Here is a 6,269-nt window from a genome sequence, read left to right on the forward strand (position 1 = left end):
CTTAAAGCCCTGGCTTCAATCTCCCATGAAAATGTAAAGAATTGCTATTACTCTGCAGCTTTCAAAAATTTTTTTTTGTGTGTGTGCCAGACATGGTGGCACATGCCTGTAATCCCAGGGACCCAGAAGGCTGAAGCAGAAGGATCACAAGCCCAAAGCCAGCCTCAGCAACTTAGTGAGAGGCCTTAAGCGACTTAGCAAGACCCTGCCTCAAAATAAAAAATAAATAAGAGGCCTGGGGATGTGCTCAGTGGCTAATCTCTGGTACCAAAATATCTTTTGCTGGGAGTAGGGTGGGGGGCAGTACTGGGGATTGAACCTAGAGGTATACTTTATCACTGAGCCCTTTTTATTTATTTTATTTTTATTTATTTTGAGACAAGGTCTCCGTAAATTGCCACGCTCATCTCAAACTTGTAATCCTCCTGCCTCAGCCTCAATTGCTGGGATTACAGGTTAGCACCAACACGCCTGTAAAGTTATTTTAAAAATCTAGTGCTTCAAAAATCCTGGTGGTCCACAAAATTTGCCAGGCTAACAGGTACAATTCTAGTCACATGAGTCTTTCTTGTGATTTTTTTAAGGTTCACACTGGCACAGTGATATCAAAGTTTCTGGAGGACCAGTTTCATTTTGTGTTATTAAATTTCCCTCCATTGTAGATTGATAGTTTGGTAAACTAATAAAAATGAATTACTAGAAAAATGAAACTTAAAAAAGATATAAAACTCCCTTTATTGGATTATCAGACATAAAATTTCTGTAAAATATAAAACTTTCTGAATGCTTTGTTTCTGTGCTTATTCTGTTGTGAACTAGTAGTGGCTCACGGACCAGGACCACCCTTTAAGGAGAATGCACAGGTTCTTTTAAATTCTATAGACTCAGAATCATATGTCCTCCTTTCCCCATTTGTTTTAGTCACTTTAATAAAAGCCATTACTTACCTAGAGGACAGTAGAAACTGTAGCAAATGAGGGTTGGGAAAATGACAGCTTAGTTTCTGTTAGCAATTCCTATGCCTTATGTTTATTTCCATTTTCCAGTTTGACATTCCATCGTGAATTACCTTGATATAGAAGGACATACTGTGGAACTTGGTTGACAGGAGAAAAAACACTTAGTTCCTTAACAAGCATTTATCAGGTTGGCAAAAGAGCTACCTTTGAATGTCTGCTCTGCTACTAGCTAGCTATAAGCCTGGCAAATTTACCCACCCTCTGAGCCTGTTTCCTTACTTATTATTGGGGACAAGGACACCTCTCCCCAACCTCAACTTTCAATAAGATTGATAATGGATCTTAAATTCTAATGTACTTCATTGAATAAATGAATACCCACACAAATTCCAATGTACTTCGTAAATATAAAGCATTAAACAACTATGGTTCTAAGAGTCAAACCAATTAGAAGTTAGAAAAACAGTACCAGCTTTATTTATAATCTGGAGAAAGTATATCAGAATGTCCAGTATTCCTATTTGTAAATGTTTTGTAAATGATTGAAAACCATGAGTGCTTCTGTGGATAAGAAGATTTAGGAGTTTTTCCAGTTAATTTTTAAAACCCTGCTTTGTAGTCTACCTCTCTCCTTACTCCCTGCCTTTAATTTGTTCACTCTTAACATCCCAAATCCTGTTCTTTGATGCCTGACATACTTGGGGCTAAAAATAAAGCCTTTGAATTTCACTTTAGGATGATAACTTTCCCAAGTCTTATAGACATAAAGGCAATTCACTACTGAGAAATCTGGTTACACAGCACCATAATGCAAGTGCTGCTTAGAAGTCTTTTGCATTGTTCTCAAGTTTACTGTCTCCTGATAGAAACTTACCCTGTAGAAATGCTCCAGGAAGAGATTCATAAAAGATTGTATAAGGATTATCAAAGAAGACTATAAAAGTGAAGGGACCAATCTAAATGTCCTTCATTAAGAGGAAGAATAATTAGATAATACTAGAGGAGCCCCTGGTTCAGGTGTTCATTCTTACTTTTCTAAAAGTAGAGATCATTTGTTAGCTGCCATAATCTGGTTTCCCTTGCTTAGAAACCAGAAAAACTTCCGTGTTACAGCTTCATCTTCCTATTTGCTGGTGGTGAATTGGTGTATAGAAATATTTGTGCCCGTGTGTGTGTGTGTGTGTGTGTGTGTGTAGTAGAATAGACTATTTGACTTGAAATTTGACAGATGAGGAAGAAGTTTGAGATATAAACATGACATACAGACTGAAAAACCTCCTGATATTTAGTGAGTGTGCCAAGGAGAGGCTAATGTCAGAATCTCCTATTTTACCCAAATTATTCATGGCCTTTCTTTCAACTTTCTTTATAAGTGCACCCACCCAATCTGAGTTGCTTGGGACCCAAAAAGTCAGCTAGGAAGAACTATCATGTGTTCAGTATTTGGAAAAGCCTAGTTGAAATAGTATATCCACTCTCTCAAACTTCACCAGACTTATTTACTAGAACACTTTCAACTCAAAGTAATATCCCTGATATCATTTGATCAGAAATTCTAATTAGCACAGGAAACTGGGTAAGTTCACATTGTTTGGTTAAAAAAAATTCCACTAAAGTCGGTAAACTATGAGGTACCTGAAGGAAAAGTATTTTGCATAAAAACCTGTTACACCAAAAGAATTTAACCTACCTGTGCATGCACTTTTAAAGGCCAAATCTAAAGCTAAAACTTGCAAAATTTCACATTAGCCACATTAGCAATATCCTCTCTCTCACCATCAAATATTCAGTCTCCAATAAACTTTACATAAAATCCACTTATATTATAAAATGTTGAATTCCTTGAAAGAGGAAGAGACTCAAAGGAGATAGAATTAAATGCATTAGTTAGCAAGAGTAAAGAAATCATGTAGGTTGAAGGAACTCGTTTAATGTCATAGAAAGTTTGTCTAAGATTTTTATTTTTGTATATATTATTTTAAACAAAAAATAGTTTTTCAGTGAACAATTATAACATATCCATGCTGTAGATTGCCTTGTGCAGGAAAGAGAAAGAATAGAATTGAGGAAAAGATAGAGACACAAAATAATACCCAAAATCCCTTAAGGAAAATCAAGCAAGTTGAAGGGTAATATGTATAATAGAATCCAATTTGACTAAAAAGAAAATAGGTTGAATATATTATATCATAGTTCATAAGCCAATCTAGAAGGATACACATCAAATCTAACTATTGTTCCCTCTGGGAAGTAGAGTTTAAAGGGAGAACGTTTACTTTATGTATAGACTTAACTATCATTTGAATTTTCAAGAAGGATTTATCACCTTTGTAATTAAACCAAAACCAAACACACCTGATTTTTTTTTTTTAATAAGCTACCATTTTTATTGCAACGTGGCCATTTTTGTAAGGGTGGGGAATTTGACCTTAAAACAATGTTTCACCTAAGGCTCTTTATTATAAAGAAATTGCCATCATGATTATATTCAAAGTATCTTTAATTTTGAGAGACTCACATGGTAAACAAAATTCCTACACTTATTCAGAAGTGATTTCAATGGAAATCAAAAAGGCATTAATAACAGCTATTTCTTTTAAGAAGAAATGCAGATAATAGGAATGAACAGTCAGGTACTAGATAAATTGATGACACAGTTAATGAAACTTAATTGGCATTTCTTTTGGGGGATTAAGCTCATCATAAAAAACAGTGCCTCTAATGCATAGTATTATATTCATGCTGCCATGTCACAAAAAAAGGCTTGCCAAAGCAGGTGAGATATATGAGTGCCCCAGTGCCTCACAGAACTACAATTTTACCATCTGACCAATGGATAATACTCTCAGGACATTCAATCTGCTTACACTGTACAGATTCTGAGCTATTTACAAGGACAGTTACATTCATTGTAATATAGGGAGGTATATAACCAGTTGTTTGGGCTAAAATAAGAGAGGAAAACATTCTTTGGATTCTAAGTAAAAGTAACCATGTTAAAGAGTCTAATAGCCAACATTGACAGGATCTTAAATGAATTATATCTCATTCGTTGTGTTGGAAGGGCCCAGTGGAAAGCTCTCAAAATCAAAATCTAATGCAATCCCAATGGACTGGAGAGGAGAAATGAAATCCCCTTAAGATCCAGGTGGCACTTGACTGCCATTTTTTAACCATTTTCCTTCAAGTGAAACTACTACAATGTCTCTCACTTTCTCTTCAAGTGTCAAATGGTCCTTAATATCATCCAAGCCATTTACTTGACCCTAGTGTTTAATATCTGTAAATTTCTTTTTAATGGCATCTTTAAGCTTAGCATGAAGCAGAGGGCACTTTCAGGAGCCCAGAATGTAAATATTAGGTCTTCTTTCTTACATTCTTGTTTTGTATGGGGCATCCTACAAAGCATATCGGCAATCATTCAGAGGTAGCAACTTCACAAAGATGTGTAGGGGTCCTCTACAATATCACCAATGTCACCCACCAAGATAATCTTTGCTTCCTCTATAATTATTTATATTTTTTTAATCACTTAAACAGAAGAAAACTGCTTTTTCATTCTCGGATCTTCTCTTGTGTATAAGATTTCCTTACTTTCATGTCATTAAAAACTTTGATGACTTCATCATTCACTGTAACTCCAGATGCCATAGCACCCATGCTTGTGACTGCAGCAGTGGTGGCTCATGACTCTGGGCCTGATTTTTTTAAAGTTTTGGAAATAGTGACCTCAGCAACCATATTCTTTCTCCTTAAGGATCGGAAATGTTGCTGGGTGGATTCAGATGTGCAGAAAGCCATACACGCTGGCAATTCACACCATTTGTTAGTGGGAGTTGATTTATGGATGGTCGTGCTGACAATAACCTCAGGATTTGCTGTGCTTTCAATCAAGTAAATGAATCTGATGCCTCCCTAGGAACTGATATGTAAATGCTGATAGCAGCAAGAGACCAAGTGTTTCCACTTTCTTCTAGGGTTGCCAAGGAGACTGTGTAACATCTCTGGGGGCGGTCTACCCTATCATATTTGGCTCCTTGGTCATTCCTTGGCACTTAATACTGTCACCTTTTCTCTACCCATTGTTATGCTTATCCAGCCCCTCTGAGTGGAATTTTCTCTTAGGCCTTGTCTCTATATTCCTGCACTAGACAAGACACTGTGATAATCTTACTTCTCACTGCCTTTGTTCCTCCTCTGTGTGGTACTGCTTCAAATCAGAGTAAGCCTGAAATGCTTTCAGTTATTTACCCATCTTATGTGGGCTTCAGAGGTCGTGGATTCTCTGTTTCAATTTTCCTTACAAATCTAGAACATCAGGAAATGAGAAAGTACAATATATACTTTTTTGGATTCTTAGATCATAACTGAGAAGATGTTGTTGACAAAGCTTGTCTGTTCTGTAGGACAATTTATGCACCATTGAACTAGATGGTACAATTTTCACTCCTAGTTTAAGCCCTGTCCAGAGGCAGAAGGACTCTAGAATTACAATTAATATTTTAGAAGCACAAATTTCAAATTGGTTCTTCTGGCTACAATAGAGAGAGAACTGTTGTGCTAATAAGGTGTTTTTCTGAAGTGCTAAAATGTTTATTGTTTAAACCAATGTAATTAGTTCCATTGTCATTTAAAATATGTGCCAGACTCATGGCTGTGTTAGATTCTTTTTGTATGCTCGGAACATTACCCAGAGCCTTTGAGTTCTTGGCAGGAGTGAGCTCACATAAAAGACTCGGACTTTATATTCAGGTTTTATTTCATTCTTTGAAACATTTTTTCACAGTTTGAAACAACTTATAACTTAACATTACACTGGCCAAGCCCTATGATTTAATATTTTCTTTTTTAACAACAGACAAAAACCTTAGGCTGTGAGATATAAAAATAGGATAGCTTTAAAAGTGCACAAATAAATCAGCCTTTCAAAGAAATGGAAAGCTATGAAAATAACCTTTATGAGATTCTTTGGGGGCAATTTAATTTACATCTGAGTGTGCCTGTGGGGGTCTGCTCTGAGTGTCTTTTTCCATTTCTCCTTTTACTCTGAAGTTCACCATCCCTGACTCCTGACAAACTGAGCAGTGGAGTTCTGAAGAGCAGATAATGTGAAAGAGGAAGCACACACTCCCCAGCTACCCAACTCCAAACTCTGCTATAGGCTTCCTGTGAGAAAGAGGAGAAAGACATAAGCAGCTTATCCTTGATCCCCTTTTTCTCTGGTATGTCTCACCCTGTTTCTCCATGGCTGTGCAGAAACTGTCCTGGCACGGGGCCTGGTTCCTCTACTGTCTGGGAAAGGGCCATTAA

General features: G+C 36.7%; 1 pseudogene; it reads right to left on the reverse strand.

The window, feature by feature from the left end:
• Nucleotides 1-4,096: 4,096 nt before the first annotated feature.
• On the reverse strand, nucleotides 4,097-4,610 carry LOC113187988 (cofilin-2 pseudogene; annotated as a pseudogene).
• Nucleotides 4,611-6,269: the final 1,659 nt, after the last annotated feature.

This window comes from Urocitellus parryii, chromosome 4 (assembly GCF_045843805.1).
Source record: "Urocitellus parryii isolate mUroPar1 chromosome 4, mUroPar1.hap1, whole genome shotgun sequence".
Taxonomy (NCBI): Eukaryota; Metazoa; Chordata; class Mammalia; order Rodentia; family Sciuridae; genus Urocitellus; species Urocitellus parryii.